The following is a 16,879-nucleotide window of genomic DNA, read 5'->3' as shown; positions in this document are numbered from 1 at the left end:
ATGTGCAAAATAGAAGCAGGATTTTAGTTTTGGACCATTTAGAAGAGACCAAAATTATTTGTTACTAGAACAGGTTCAGTCAACAATGCACTCAAAAATGCAGAAAATACTCTAAATGGCAAATCATTTTTTTTCTGGTTAAGAAAACTGTAGAATTTTCCCTCAGAGAAAAATATTTTACAATCAGAATTCGACCTAAACTTGTAAGAAGACAGAAATCTCTAGAAATTATACTTGATATGAAAAGGAAAAAAGAAAATCATTTAAAGGTGAATGATAAATTCTGGGTTAACACAGAGAAAATTTTTCTTATTTTTATTTTCTAATGGAATTTAAAAGTCCGTCAGTCACTCTGCTAACTTTTACTCTGTGGAGCAAACACAGAAATAAACAGTGAGAGCTAGCTGTAGTAGCAACACCACATCAACCCCAAACAGCCCAAAAGATCTTACTTTAAACTATTTTATCTATGTTACTGTTGAGATTAAATGTCCGTAAGACACATCTGCATTGCTTAGTAGTTTTTAAGTGTCTGAAACATAAAGCTAGCAATACAGACTGAAAACATAGCTTACCTGTGAATGACAGACACAAAAAACAACAAACAGACAACAATATTAAGTGCAGATATAAGTGCAGCTAATGTTCTTCTCTCTTTTTTTTTTTTTTTTTTTTTTGGATTAGCTGCTGGTTTTGTGCTTTGCTAAATAATGACATCAGATCTAAAAGGCACCAATTACCAAATCACCTCCTTGACCCCTACAAAAGCTCAGTGATAAGCACGTCTCAGCTCCCCGTCCTTCACATTTTTTAGCTGAGCACTGGCGATTTCTTTCAGTCTCACACATCATTCACTCACCTCCTGTGCATTTAAGATCAGATTTTCAAAGCCAGGCATGTGCATTTGTGCATGTACATCTACATGCATCAACTTCTGAATATCCAGCTCACAGTTCAAAAGAAAAACAATGCTATTCCAACGTGAATAGGATACAAATACTCCAGAGAAAGCTGAATGATTTATTTAAATGTTTGACAAAGAAACCACATACTGCATCTTTTTGATGGATTAGTTGTGGGTCTGCTTTTTTTTTTTATTAAAAAAAAAAAGCCTTTGCTGTAAATCGGCAGCATGAAGAATTCTAACATGAAAACAAAAGCAAATTATTTAAAGAACAGCCTGTTCCCTAAACTGTTACTGTACTTTGTGCCAAACCACATTTTGTGATATATCATGTACAACCTCCTCGTGCATGTTTGACTGTTATGCCTTATGTGACTTGGAGTGAGAAAACCCTGATAGTTCTGTCTTAGACTCACCACTGCCACCAAAGACAGGTCCCCTCGTAGATCTGGATCGCAACGTGACAACTTCTTCCAAAGATGATGACTCTGAAAGAGGTGGAAAAGGGTTTGTTTACTTGGCAATGTATACAAAAAGAAATCTGAGTTAAGAAGAAATGGGAATTCAGAGTGAATCTGTCTCCCTTCATAAAGCGCTTGGTGGACGCAGAATGACAGTGACCTCACTTGTGAAGTGCAACACATACAAAGTAAGGCTATGTCATTCTCATACAGGCCTAGAAATAAATGACTGCGAACTCAGCTTAGATGTGAATTCACAGCATATCAATTATAATTACTGCCTGTGTGCAAGCAGATCTGCAGAGGTAAATGCAAAATAATATATTTCACCCGGGGCTACGTTATGTCACATTTACCACAAGCATACAGGCATCTACTGCAGAGCAACTCATGTCCACCAACTTCGCTTTGAAATATATGCCAGAATATTTTGTTTATCTGCCTCTACCTTCTATCTTTACATTTATAATAATCCCTTTTCAAAATTGATCCAGATTAATTTTCTTAGATGTAACTGAGAAGATCGAGCCTTTCAGTAATAGGAAGAAAGACACATTTTATAGATCTTGTTTCCAGTCTCTCACTGTACAGACTCTACATCAGTGCATTCACATGTCAGGAAACAAAATAAAACAAAACAACAGGGCTGACAGACAAGAAAGCAATTAAAAAAAAAAAAAAAGAATTGGAATTATTTTTATTGATAGTGATGCAGGCACTCAGAAGAGGGCATTTCCAGGGTAAAACTTTCTGCACCTTTTAATTAAAAAGAGATCTTTAAAAATTAAATTATTTTAATTAAATTAAAGTTAGAAATTTGTTCTTACTGCTTAAATATTTTCCGTTTTGAGAAAGGCCTCATGTCTTACTTGAGCTCAAACTACAGAAAAAATATTTCTATACTAAATGGAGTAGTTAAGCCACTTTGTTATCAAGACACCTTGAAAACCTCTGCTTCTGCTTGCCTGTAAGCTTGCTGGATTTCAACCCTTTGGGCTGAAATTGTCCATATTGCAGAAGGTTTTCCTGAACTGACTTGGGCAAGTTATTAGCCTTTTGAAAGGACTGCGTCAAGAATATGTTCTTGGCACCTGTAACTTCTGTCTATTGCAATCCATTTGGGGTTAGCATTGTATTTTTCTCTTTGTTCCATCAATAGTCAAAAAGGCATAATTAACTAATGCTAATGTAGAACCTGTTTCATTTGAAGGTACTAGGACAGACGTGGTGGAGTTAGCCTAGTGCTGCAGGCTGGTCAAAGAATGGAACCGAGATTCAAGGTGTGGAGAGATCAGAGCCAGATCTGAAGTGACTGAGTGCTGCTAGAGAGAGGAGGCAGACTGCAGGAATACCTGCGATCAAAGCCTAGGGGGAAAGCATGTGCAAGCTGTCACTGCTGCTAACTGCTCCATTAGCTCAGGTAGAGAGGTCCATGTTATGGTATGAGAGGTCCCTGATTTGGGAGTGACCCACAAGCATGTCAATGTGATGCAAGTTCTGTTCCCCATTTTATTTATGAGCCTCTCAGAAAAATGACAGGCAGAAACTATACTAAAATTAGACATATTCCAATGCCAACGACTCATGGGAAAGGAGATTACAGAATGAATTTTGCTCTTTCAGTTATAATTTAGTTCTCCCTGCTCGTACGCATTTTATCTTTAATGAAATAATCCAACGCAATCTTTTTTACAAAACTCTTGTCTGTCTCTGCATAATTCTGATCTACTTTGGGATGAATCAGTGTTGTGTTGCAAAGTAAATTCTTTCAAATCTCTCTTTATTGGGAAATGAGAGGTAATAAATGAGGTAGAGATTCCCGGGTGTGATAGCAGAAGCTCACAGTTAAAACCACTGAAGAATGAGATCTTAATTCTTTAACTGCTGTTACTAAAACTATCATATGATGAAAAGCAACTCAGACAATCGATGATAAATGGAGATTTATACGTACCTTATTTGCAGGGCTCCTGACTTCGTGTTGAAGGGTTGAAGCATTCAAGGGTCACTCAGCCTGGTTTTTTTTTTGTGTGTGTGTCATTGTTGTTGGGTTTGTTTGTTGTTTTTTTTTTTTTTTTTTTAATACACACATTGAAACTATAAAGTTGCTAGAATCTAGATTTCTCTTTTGTACACATTACTACTGTGATTTCAGTGGATTCCAAAGGGCAAAAGTGACTGACTTCTGTCAGTTCGGTAATCCAATTGATCCAGATGTTTATTTTGCTGCATTTTAAGAAAATCATAGTCGTAGGAATTCATTTAATGCAAGTTGCTCCCTCACTGCAGTATTAATATGAAGACATTATTCCAAAAACATGATATATTATGATACTTTTTTTTTCTTTTTTTTTTTTTCTGTATCTTATTTCCCTTCACCTTCTGGCAGTATGACAAAAATATATTAAATCGTGTTTGTCATACATATAAATTTTCATGTTTTAAAGTACTGTGAAAGAGCTGAAGGGGAAATTAATAACTCTGGTCAGTAAACAAGGCCTTGGACCACACATTGGATTGTGAGGAAAACCAGCAGTATGCCTGTTCCGTCCATCCTTTACGTGAATACGAATATGACAGGGATCTCTTGGAAAGAGTCCAGTGGAGGGCCACGAAGATGGTGAAGGGCCTGGAGCATCTCTCCTATGAGGAAAGGCTGAGTGAAGTGGGTCTGTTCAGCCTTGAGAAAAGAAGGCTGAGAGGGGACCTGATCCAGGTCTATAAGTATCTAAGGTGTGGGGGGCAGAATGGTGAGGCCGGACTCTTTTCAGTGGTGAATGGAGACAGGACAAGGGGAAACGCCTGGAAACTGCAGCATAGGAAGTTCTGCACCAATGTGCACAAGAACTTCTTTACAGTGAGGTGACGGAGCACTGGAACAGGCTGCCCAGGGAGGTGGTGGAGTCTCCTTCTCTGGAGATGTTCCAGACCTGCCTGGATGCCGACCTGTGCGACCTGCTGTAGGGAACCTGCTTTGCAGGGGGGTTGGACTCGATGATCTCTGGAGGTCCCTTCCAACCCCTACAATTCTGTGATTCTGTGATTCTATGAATAAAAAAATCACACAGTCACGAACATGTAGCATAACGCATGCACAGAACCTGTGCAGTCTTAGTTGCAGCTCTCTCACTTTTTGGTCTTTGAAGTCCCCTCTCCCTTTAACATTCCTTAAATTTATTGCAGAGTGGTTTTTCTGTGATTAGCTCTCCCAAATGGAGCCGTCTGATGTCAGTCCAGAGCAGGTTTTGGGAAGGAGAGAAACACTGCACAACTGTAGCTCACCTGTTCACATCTGCTGGGTGTGAGGCAGGCAGTTCTCACCACGCCAGAATGCTCTCCATCCTCAGAAATGCTTGCACCTGGAGACAGAGGTCTTCATCTGGAGTAGCTCAGGGACCAGAGGTGCTGTCATGGATTACTCCTGAGAATGGCATGGGCGGACCCTCCTGCCAACCTGAGGGGAAGCAGCTGTGCACTGGGACTTGGGGTGGGTGAAGAAAACCTCGCGGTTCATGAGCCAACCTCAGGGATTTATGTTTGTGGCAAGGCTGGCTGAGGCACAGGGGCTGCGTTCCACCCCCCAAGAAAAGGAAAACCACAGAAAGAAACAGGAAACAAGTAAACAAATGTGGTTTTACAGAAACCGAGGAACAATTTATCCTCAGCACAGCAAGCGAAAACTTGGAAAACATTTGGAAAAGTCAGAAAACAAGTTAAAGTTGGTTGGCAGACTCTGACAAAACTGACAGCTAAAACTACCCCTGGCACGTTGACAACAGCGTGGCATCAATCTGTGTGTAACAACCTATCCTCGAAAAACTCCATCCTTGATTTAAGCTAGCACTTCCTAACCTCTTCCCTACCCAGCCTCCAAACTGCCGTGCAAAACTTTCTACACGCGACTCTTCACTCGCTCGCCATTGGGAACAGCCCCTCACCACCCGTCAAGATGGCGGCTGCTCCCTCATGGCGTAGCCCCTCTTTCCCGCTTCTGCGGCCGGTGGGAATCTCCCCTCAGCACACACGGCCACCCAGCACCTTGCACTGCGCTCCTGCACTGCCCTGTGGTTTTGCACCTACCCCATAGCCTCACTTTTTCTCCAGGGCATGCCTGTCTCACAAAGCTTCCACTAATAATCACTAATAATTACTAATAGCTTGCCAGCAACCCAGTCCTCTGCATGAGAAAGGAATCTCAGTCTTGTGTTGTCGCCTCTGTCTGCAGAATGGCATTCTCCATTTTGGATTGATACTTCTCAGCTGATGCTCTGCTTCAGGACGCTGATGTACCTCAGGTAAGTGATACGTGACTGATATTATTGCCACACATTTATTTCAGTAATTTTATATATTCAATTGTTAAGGATATCATGATTGCACCTGACATAAAGCAAGAACAGGGTGACATAAACGCTGATTCTTTTGCACCACAACACATGAGCGTGCACCTGCCCTACCAGACCCTATTTAGCAAAGCCTTATTTCATTCCAGGAGGTTGGGGAAAACTTTGTTGAGGTTAAATACAAACTTCCCTATAACAAACCTCCCCAAATGGTTTTTTTTTTTTTTTTTTTTTTTTTTTCCTTCCCTCTCTCTAGACCCAGATTTAAAAAGTCCTGAGTTTTAGTTCCAAAAGGAATTGCAGCCCTGAAAATCGTTCTTGGTTTTGTTTTTTTTTTTCTTTTGAAAGGCCACATATCTGATTCTCAGGTCTGAGGTCCCCTACAGGTTTCTGTCATCACAATCTCCAGTAGGTCTGACATACAAGTGGAAGAGCTGACACACAGCTTGAACCCAGGAGCGCTAGCAGCCCTTTCTGAGCTGCATGTTTGAGACACATACCTCCTCTTGTTGCACTGCTGTATGTTCCTTTATGTGTGTAATACAAAGGAAGGCCATGACATTTCTTTCTGTGAAATTTCCAGTCACATCCATAATTTGCTAATAGCCAAGACTCTGCAACTAGCTGTAAGCTCTTAATCTCTCTCTCCCAACAAATTGGTGGCCATCAGATAACAGTGGGTCTAAATGACCTGAGATGCAATGGTAGCAATAAACACAACCAACCTGTACCATCTGCAGCTTCAGTCTAAGGAATGGGGGTTTAGAAGGCTGTTACCATGCAGCAGCCCCACATGCTAAAATACAAGGTGCCACGAAAGTTATTTCTTCCACATTGTTACTCCACCTTAAAAATAGTCTCCTTCTTTGAGACCTTTCACTGAAAGATCACCCCAGATTATCTGTATTTATACAGTTCTTGTGGTCTTAGGATATCTATGCTTAGCTGGATGATACACAGATAGCCTGAGTTGTTAGTCAGGCTCTCCATCTTTCTCATCCATCGCTTGAGAGGCTCCCCTCATTTCTATATATTCCCTTATGTAATATCCCCAAGAGATTTAACTCAAACACCTCAAACACGTTAAGGACATCCATATGTAAAATGTCACCTTCTACGAGGACACAGCCAAAACTTGCACTGCACAGCTCATACACATGCTATAATGACCACATTATTTTGATTACAAAAGAAAGCTGTGCCTTCTCAGTCTTGGCGTGTCTCGCTATCATTTGCTGCCGCATGCCACATTGAGGTTGATACTTAGCAACTGATGGGGGGAAAAATGAATTGCTAACATCTGTTTTATCATTTTTTTTGATGAATGAAAAGCAAAACAGAGACCTTATTTGTGCCTGGATCATTCAAAGCAATAAAATTTACACAGACTGGTGTCATCATGCATTGTGTTTCTAGCAAATAGAGCTCTCTATGCTTACCAAATGATTTTAGAGTTATTGCTAAGAGAAAGAGAAACCTCATATATACTGCCATACAGACAACTCAGTGATCCAGTACAGAAGATCACAGCATTTGGATCATCTGGCTGCTTGTCACTAGTCATTGTGTTACATATCTTGAAGCATTTATCAGAAAAATGAAGACTACTTTTCTTTCTAATTTCTCATGTGGAAAAACCATGTGAATAGTGGGTCTGTTTGGTTTACAAATGCAATAACAAAAAAAAAAAAATTCCATCTTTAACACTTAGGAAACTGTCTATTTTTAGTTTGGTTTCCTATGGAAACAAGGCATCTGTGATCAGACTGTCTCCATGCATGTATCTGTCCTTGTGTACCCCCTAATAATTTTTGAATCTAGAGGCCTTTTCCAACCAAGAGTGACATAATGAACAGAAGTCCCAAGATAACTGAGTTATAGCACACTTCACGAAAATAAGTGGCCAAAAGCAAATAATTCTATGTTGCCCAGCTGAGGGAAGGTCGCATCATGAACTTAAATCTTAACAGGCTCCACTGAATCCACAACACAACTATAGAGAAAAAATTCAGTCCTAAGTCACATTTTCACATTTGACTTCGAGTTTATAAGACTCAGAAATCAGATTTAAATCCATTCCACTGCTCATGCACTTACATGTTTAATATTTGTATAGGGCTCCCTTCAATGCTCAAAGGATTAGAGTCAGTTTTCTCCCCAAAACCAGCAGAGAATCCAGTCCCAGATGTTTTTAAATTTGACCTGTTATTTGGGTCAGAGGATCAGGGTCATGTGATACTAGTCTGCAAAATTAAATCTTCCCAAATGGTGCAGACTTCTGCGTCAGAAAGCTTCAGGGAATGCCTGGAAGCAAGATGTCTTTGGGAATTAACCAGTGAGCCCAGCAAGGAGAAGAAAATAGCGTTGGACTCAGTTCTTCTGGTGATTAGAATATGTTAGCACATTAAGAAGTAGATGTTAAAGATTGATTATTTTTGGTTATTGGGAGAACCAAGAGGAGAGGTGGAAGCAGTAGCAAGGCGTGATGCTGAATAGACCTTGATATGGAAGACTTGCCAACTTAGATCATCTTGTTTCTGTTTTGCTGAACCTATTTCTTGCTGTATCTTCAGCCTTCTCAGCATTGTTCAGAGATAGAAAACAAACACAGGAAAGAAATGTCCTTTGAGGTAAGGAAACTGGAACAGAACACAGAGTAGTTAGCAGCACATATGTAGTGCTTACCAAAACTGCAAACTACAGTTCCTGTCCATTTTGTACAGGGTAATCACTGAGGCAGAAGGTAGTGACACTCTATTGCTCTCCCTGAGTTGGATCTGAAACTAAATTATACTTCTGCAACACTGCAAATTAATAAGCCTTATCCTGAGGCAGAGCTGCTTTTTGGATCCATTTTGTGTAGCACCATAGACTCACCAGTGCAACCTGGTGCTTGCCTGGGGCTCTTTACACTGTGCTCCATTGTACAACGAAGCACATACAAGATATAAGCAGCAGAGCTGTGACTTTAGATGGTGTGTTATTAGGGGAGCTAGCAAGGCTAGCAAAGGGGAGAACTGCAGCTTCCACTTTCTCTTGAGAACAAATGTTTTTCGGTCCTGCTAGGGTCTGCAGAGAAGTCTTGGCTGATTTGTAGCTATTTTCCACTTCCTAGGCTATTAAGAACTCAATATCTTGGAGACAAATCAGCCTTTCAGTAAGGAAATGTTCTTCCTAACAAGAAAGCATCCTGGCTGTGAAGGTGCCTCCCTACAGCTCTGCTACCCCATCTCCCTTTGTTGTGGTGCTGACAAAACCTTGGGTGGATGGAAAAGATGAGGATGTTTATCTTCATCGTAGTGTGTGGAGGAGGAGTTCCCATGAAGTGAAGAGTTTGGATTTTCCTTAGATTAATATAGTTGCCATTTCTATCCTGTAGCAGTCTGCTGTTACATCATCCTGTTCTGGCTAATATGCCAGTAAAGTCAATTATACTGCATATTTGTTATGCTATGGATGTTATGCTTAGAGATCTCCTAATTTTTGATCTTTTAGATGAAAAAATAGTGAAGGTATTCAAAAAATAGGAATAGGCAGATGTAGTTTTGAGATCAATTGCCCGACACTGAAAGGTTATATTTTTTATCATTTTTTTTCTTTCCAACTTTCACCACCATGCTTACTGTAATTCATTAAAAAAAAACTTTAGAAAGCAACAAATATAATTAATTTATCGATCTAGTTTCCCATTATGCTGTTATCACAGTTGAAAAATGTGTTGTTGATGAAATTGTTGATTAAAACTACCTGAAAATCCATTATATCTAGCTTACTTTCCCTTACCTAATGAAGCAGATGGATATGAAATTAAAGAATGCCATATTGACCTTCAGTGGAAATGTATATAGCATGTAAGTTGAGACCTATAAAATAATTAATATTAATCCGACTTTTCATTTCTGAGCTAGAGCTCTTCTACTAATAGCAGCTACATGCTTTAGCTGGGTGGGTGTCACACTGGATAAGAGAAGGAAAATGCAGATTTGCTGAGGCTGTTCTCAGTATCTTTTCTAGATACAGGACAGAGGAAAGGAACACGTCCACCTTCCTTCCCAGCTACTCATACAGTTTGGTAGGTGAGGAACTGCATCTTTTGTGTATAAAGGAGGAGCGTCAGCAGTGAGAAACTGCAGAAACAGTTAAAACAGGAAATGGGGTAACTTCAGCAAGACAGTGCCAGGCTTATGCTATTCTGAGTGGGGACCATAAGTACACTTGGTTTGCCCAGCATCTAACATGATAATCTAGCAAAGTTATTTCACATGCTGAAGTAGTGGGGGCAATGTAAGTACATGATTATTGCTTGCCTAGCATGGCATTTCTCAAAATAATCCTTTTCTTTTGAAATTCACATCGACGCTACTTCAAACTGACTATAGCTACAGGCAAGTCCTAAAACATGCAGAAAACTCTGCAACAGGATTTTAAGAAATATTCTGATCATAAACATTTTTTCTTAACTCTTCCAAGACAGCAATAGGCCTCTTTTAAAACTTCAGAAAGTCCCAGATATTTCTTGCATTATTTAACAGCAGCTATCCTTCATTTTGGTGTAACAGTACAACTTGAGCCTCATTTTCTTCTTGGTCACTTATTTAACCTTAGCACTTGGATTTCAACCAGAATTTGTTCGTTTGTTTGTACAAGAACAAAGAATCCAAAGCAAAATTCCATTCTTCCATTCCCTTTTGTTTGGGTCAAATGTGGATCTTTACACTGGAGATGAACACACTCCTCCCTTTCAGAGGCAACCCATTTCTTTAAGCATCTTGAAACTGCTATGAAAGGGAAATTTCAGTGTGGCACCACATAAAGAGCCCCTTTAGTGTATGCCAGAGGTCAGACTGTCAAGAGCCAGACTTTTAGTGCTCACACTAAAATCCTAATAAAGTGCTAGAATCCACACAATTTTTATGTGGCTCAGGGCAGCAGAGGGTGCTCCTTACACTCTTAAGCATTTCAGACAACTGAAAGAACAAATTTTATTAGGCCTTGAATGAAGAGGATCCATTCAAGAGTTACTATGCAGTTTTTGTGTGCAGAGGATTTATTTTCATCATGCTACAGAATGAGAGAAGTTTGAAATTATAGGGAAATTACACATAATTTCCTGTGCTTACTTTCCACGCCCAAGGAGCTGTTCCCTGTCTGCCAGTTGTTATGAAACAGAAAGCAATATCATTTTTTAATTCCATGGCTTCCTCTTCAGTGCTGCTCTTGCTCACTCTTCTCATGATGCTTTTTGTTGTTTTCTTTTTTAAAGGGAAAGTCTTCCCCGTGTTTCTCCGGTTTGCATCTTGCTTGTAAAGCAGCTGCAAGCACGTTTGTCTTTGATTTAGATGGACTTCCATAGACATACTGTGTGCCCTGCACCATGAGGTCTCCCTCTTTCTTTTTTGGTGCCTCACATTTTCTTTATTCACGTTTTCAGATTCTTAGCAAATAAATCTTGAAAAAGAAATATGCAAAGTTTGGTCGTAGGCAAATCTATTTGTTTGCTTTAATGGGAATCAAACCCAAGGTTTTGCATCTCCAGCAATGAACATTCCATTCTTCTTCACCTTTTATTAGTTATTTTCCTCTGGCCTGCTCAGTTACCTCTGGCATTTGAAATTCTTTCTCTGAACTTTCTTTCAAATCATAGGCCCTACAGATGCTTCTTTTTAAGTATTCTGCGATAGTATCAAAATTATAGATGAATTCCTGAGTTTCCAAGTCCTCAGCATGTTCTGTCTCTTCTTGGTTTCCTCTGAGCCAGCTGATCTCTTGAGCTCTGCTCTATGTTCTCTGCAGAGTCCAGGTGAGCAGCCAAGCTCGTGTAATCAATCCACTTGCAGCTGAGTCTTGTGTAAACACAATAGGATTCACAGAGAAAAATCTATTTGAAGAAAAAAATTAAGCAACAAAGGTTAATAAAAATCTTCTATTTGTGAGCTCTTGAGCAATTTTCCATGATTATTAGAAGGAAGGAAGCTGAATAGAGGAGCTTTTAAGGAATCTTTTTTGCATAGATTTTTGCATAGGTTCTCTAGATGCAGCCTGTGAGATGGGCATACTCAATGCTGTCTCTGTGTTCACACCTCTTAAAGCTCATGAGCAGCGTAGAGGGCATTTGTATTGCTCACCTTCAATCAAAGGTGCCCTCTGAGAGCAAGCTCACAAGGATGTGTGGAAAAACATTTCCTCAGTGTTGGACATTTCTAACTATTTCCTGAAGCAGTTCCTTTACTACATATCTCTGCAGCAAACACTCCCCAGATGTCAAAATACAGGAGTGAAGATGCAGACAAACATTTACCTTTGCTTGTTCAAAGCGCATCCATCTTTCTGGGTGAATCCAGCACTGCCTACTTAATCCATTTCTCGTGTGCTGCTTTGTTTTCCTGTGGCACCTCTCCTCTCTGTGCTGTGAGTACCACTGGGCTGCCCCTGACACGTCAGTGCATACAGTATGCTGCATAATAACACAAGAAGGCTCCACATTTCTGAAATGTAATTCTTTATTAGCACTGGTTAGCACTAAGCTGTAACTGCAGCCCGTGCTCCAGCCATTCTCATTCAAGCTGAATCCTTGGGTGCCTTTGCTCATGCAACCTCTGCTCCTCCTTTCAAATTCTAGACAGGCCGTTATCAGTAGTTGTCTACCTGCTACATAAACCAAATGGAAAGGCTCTCCTTTCTCAGGATCACTGCCTATAACAAATTTCTCAGCTTTAGATTTCTTTCCTTGACTGTACTTCAGTGAATTACCCTGAGTTCCTTCCCAAGGTCTATGACTTCTCCCTTCACATCCTTTTCTGCTCTCCCTTTTTCCTCCCTCTCCCTTCACACTTGCATCATAGACTCTTCCCCAGTCTTAACCTCTTGCTTATTGTCACCTGCCTGTCGAATACTTTGCCTGGCTTTCATCCCACAGCAGTCTGGTCCCCTCAGGATGAGGAACATTGCTCTTCTTTACATTTCTCCAGGCCTATTCCTGTACATTCACACATACATATATACTCCCAAGTTAGGTCATTATGCAAACTGTGCATGTTCAATTCGTAAATAAAATATTTGGAGAATACTTTTATATTTCTGTCTCTGTACAGTCAGCAGGTTACCCATCTCTTCTTTTGAAGATGCTTGCAATTTTTTTTCTGGCTGATATAAATAATCTAAATAATTCATGTATTTAGTAACAATAAATATTCATATTTCATTGGAACCAGACAGCGGTTGTCTAGATTAAATTGAACTGCTTTGGATTCAACAGCTGGCAATCTCCCCATGCCAAATAAGGGATTTTAGTCATAGTTTACTCAAAGTGCACAGCTACCAGAAATGGGAGGTGAGGAGGAAAGGAAATGGACTCTTACCCAAAAATGTAACACATCTGCCTATTGACTGTGCTTTCTTCAGACTTCGCTACAAGCAAATATACTTATTTCTGGAACAGACTGAAAGGGTGCTGAAAGCAAGAATAGTTTGCATGCTTTATGAGCGTTGGTAATTATGTCAGAGTCTCTTATTGCTTTTGGAGTTCAATTCCTGGTGAGTTGTATTCATCTACCCTGAGGAAGCTTGGTGATTTCAGGGGACATTTGACTACAAAAAAAAAAAGTACCAACCAAAACATCTGATAAAAAAATGAATAGTGAAATAGAAGAGTCCTTCACAAATTAAAGATATTTCCCCTTAAATTATTAAACTCTACACTGCATTTTCATCTGTCAAAAATCTACATCATTAACGAGGAACAGAACTTTGTAATGTGAAGCAAGAGAGAGTTCAGACTGTGGGAGCCATTCGGGGATTCTGCGTTGAATATTTGGAGGAATAGTGGTTTCCTTCCTACCTGTTCCAATCCGTTGTGCAATAAGGGGCCAGGGTGGGAAGAAAAGGGCTCAGGTTTCCTTTCTGTGCTTCCTTGGTGTTTGTTTATTTTCCTAAGTTCATAACATGAGCTACTGGGCAGGAGGGCTGGGAGCTGACGCACATTTTCTTGCTCAGGAAATTGGAGTGCTCATGGCTGTGCGTTCCATATAAACCAGGAAAAAAATCAGATGAAGTACAATCACCAGCTTTTAACAAATCTCTTTTAGCAGGCATTCAAGTGCTGCAGATATCTTCATGGAATAAAAGGGCGTTTTGCAGCCAGTCTGATTTAAACCATATTAAAACATTGCTGAAAACCATCGGTTGTATTTTAACATATATCATCTAGTTGAGCTTAATAATGGACTTATTCCCAGGAGCCATTTAGCTAGATGTCTATATATACAGCATTATTGTACTGGTTCTGTTGTGGAACATACCATATGTGTCTTTACATTCAGATCAAGCTATTCTGGTCTGGTCCTGCAAAGTAGATTATAATTTCAAAGGCAGAAGTCAAACTATTTTTTCGTAATAGTTTTTTTTCCCCATTTTCTGAAAGAGCTGGAGACAGAGATAATGGGATGCTGTGGGTTGGAGTAGATGGAGAAAGTTTCAGGTCAGTGGTTTCCATGAGAGACTTACCCAGTTTGCTGGTAGCAGCCTCAAGTTACAGAATCATTAATAAATCCTTTGTGTCATTATTTCAGCTTGCTTCTGTTTTTTTGGGTTTTTTTCTTCCCAGTGTTCAGCAGCATTCGGGGCAAGTAGGATGTGTCAGTATTGGGAGACAAGGACCACGATGGCCAATGGAAACAGTCTTCCTCTTATGCATGCTCACCATGCAGCATTTGCAGGTGGGCCGTCTGGAATCACAGCCATGACTCTGCCTGGTGTTATTTCCTCGTTTGTTGTTTTCTCCATCTGCTCGTTTATTTTCCTGGTTATGGTCTTCTTCTCCCTGTCTCCATCTCCCCCTGCTCATTTGTGTAAGCAGAAATATCCTTCCCTCTGGCAACTGTGTAATATGCTTTCCCTTTTATGTATATATTTGGCTTGCAAATAGGTAGCTTAAAAAGCAGAGACAAGAAAGAGAAACTATCATCAAATTCCAGCATATTCTTTGTGTATTTGGACTGTCTTCCTGCAGATTTTGCTTGTATTTTCCAGAGAAATGTTTTGGCCGTGGCATATCACAATCTAAACACACAATAATGAAGCTTTACGCAGGACAGGTTATGTGGGAGATGAGACTGAAGCGCAGAACACGATGCTTTGCAAAACATATGGCTGCTGCCTCGTTGCTGAAAAAGTGTGGTTGCATTAATTTGTGCTCAATGCCAGCTGTGGGGTGCTTCTCCTCTATTTATGCTTTGCCAAGGAGAATTGCAAGGAAACTGAAATCTAACCTACTGTTCTTTCCTGGATTGTGAATATACTGGATCTGACCTCTTCATTGGTGTAAATCAGGAGTAAATCAATGGATTAGAAAGGAGCATGGGGAAGCGAGCAGCCTGTTCTCTGTCAGATGGTGGTGAGGGCTGTTGTACTTTCAGTTTGCTGCTAAATCTGCCCTTTCATGAGAGTATTTGAGTGCAATATTATAATCTGTTATTGTTATTTTCAGCTCCCTGTTTTGCCAGGAAGTGAATTTTGATCAGCAGCACTGGAGGCCTGCTGGAGTCTGGTGGGGAAGGAGCAAGCCTGGTTTGTTATGCTGTGGTCTGAACTGCTTTCTCCCCTGTAATGCAGAGGTTTTAACGACGATTTCAGGATTTTGCCCCAGAAAAGGATTCTCAGAATTCCCTGGATCCACTGCCTGACCTCTGGCCAACTTAGTCACCTTTCTGTGCCTCTCATCCATCCCATCTGTTTGGATTTTAAGCTCTTCAGAGCAGCCACTGTCTCTTTAAGTGTATTTATTTTGTACAGTACCTAGCACCGTGGGGCTTCTGCCTCAGTTGGAACCACTGGGTGTGACTGTAATGTAAATACTGAGTAATAATAATAGCATATGTGGGGGTGTAGAAACAGGGAGAGAGAGAAAAATATTTTCCCCATTCTTGTCTGCTTTTTGTTGTTGTTCTATTTCCTATTCACAGAAAGCATACAATACTGATTAATGAAAAATTTCTGGCTCCAGTTCAGTATCTGGCTTCAGTACATTTGCTATTTGATATCTGAGATATGTACAACATGTTCACAGTGAATTCTCCAACTGAAAACAGTAGAGTTCAAACCAAGTCAATTAATTCACAGAGTGAATGGATTCAAGCCCAGATTCTCGTGCCTTGTGGAGGCCTCTTTGAGTCTCCTGCCAAAAGATATCTGTTTATAAATGCAGTAAACGTAACTATTTGATACTTATAGCTCTTACAGCCTTATGTGATTTTTTCCTTGTTATGGCTGATCTCTGATAATTGAGTTACATTTTGCAGACATTTCAGGCATTCTCTGTCTCTCTGCACTTTCTTCCCCCCCTGGCGCTCCAGCTCAGCCAGTGCTTTGGATGGTTTCACATTTCCTTTCTCTTTGTTGCCTTGGATATTCTGCTGAAGTAAGGCATAACAAAACTGCATCCAAAATCCACACATTCCTCTAGCCAGGCTCCCTTTTGAACCTGCTCTGTGGCTCTGGCCTGTGAGAAACCGTATCGCATCTACGGAAGGAGAGGAGAGATAAAGCCTTGCAATGAAAATGACTGTTGTGTTCTGCATTGATGATCCAAGAACATTAATAATTGATCTTTGTTGAGTAGTATCTCTCATCCCTACCAATCATGCATTTAATAAACTGATGTATGTAGTACAGTAGGCAGTTTTGATAAGCCGTCCTCACTTCTGTGGAGTACAGCACGTTATAAAACCAAACAGAAAAAAGCAGTATGCAGGGAGCATCTTCATTCATGTGAAAAAATAAGAATAACGTGGGGTGGAAATTTGGGTGACATGTTTATCCATATGAAAAATTAAGTTAGAATATTATGGGGTGGAAATTTGTGCAGGATGTATGGGATAACTTTTCTCCTCTAACAGTAAACATTCAGAATTTCTTTTTTTTTAATCTTTATGGCTTGCTTCCTTTTTTTTTTTTCCAACAACTTCTTGTGCCCTCTCCTGTCTTTATCCTTCCAAGTGAGAGTACCCCAGGGCTCTTTTAATTGTATGCTGCTCTCTTCCCTTGATACTCTTTGCCCATTTTTATTCCAATCACTCAGCATATTTAGCTGTTGTCTTTACACTCACTGACCCAACATCTGAAGTATTTCCATCCATCCATCCATCCATCCATCCATCCATCCATCCATCCATCCA

The sequence above is a fragment of the Centrocercus urophasianus genome, unplaced genomic scaffold (assembly GCF_019232065.1).
Source record: "Centrocercus urophasianus isolate 14NV4802_14NV808 unplaced genomic scaffold, USGS_Curo_1.0 seq_18, whole genome shotgun sequence".
Taxonomy (NCBI): domain Eukaryota; kingdom Metazoa; phylum Chordata; class Aves; order Galliformes; family Phasianidae; genus Centrocercus; species Centrocercus urophasianus.
Note: the sequence above shows the minus strand (reverse complement) of the source record.